The sequence below is a fragment of the Triticum aestivum genome, chromosome 5A (genome assembly GCF_018294505.1).
Source record: "Triticum aestivum cultivar Chinese Spring chromosome 5A, IWGSC CS RefSeq v2.1, whole genome shotgun sequence".
NCBI lineage: Eukaryota > Viridiplantae > Streptophyta > Magnoliopsida > Poales > Poaceae > Triticum > Triticum aestivum.
The window spans coordinates 699,139,032-699,139,344 of NC_057806.1; positions in this window are offsets into that span (position 1 = coordinate 699,139,032).

Consider the following 313-nt stretch of genomic DNA (forward strand, 5'->3'; position numbering starts at 1 on the left):
AATCAGTCTGTCCAAATATATTTAGGATATATTGCGCATCTGTTACCACCTAGTTGCTCAATTCCTTTGGTTGAAAGTGTAAAAGAAACTTACTTGCATTAGGCCGCCGGGAAGCAGAAGAGGACGGCGGCGGCGGCGGCGACCCACGGCGATGGGAGGCAGTGAAGGGCCGGCAGGGCGGGGCGACGGGCGCGCCTGCGGGAGGCAGCAAGGCCTGGCGGGGTGGTTCCTGGGGCGACGTGCGCGGCCACCGGCGACGAAGGGCGCGGCCGCGGGAGGCGCAAAAGGCCGGCGGGGAGGCTCCCGGGGCGAC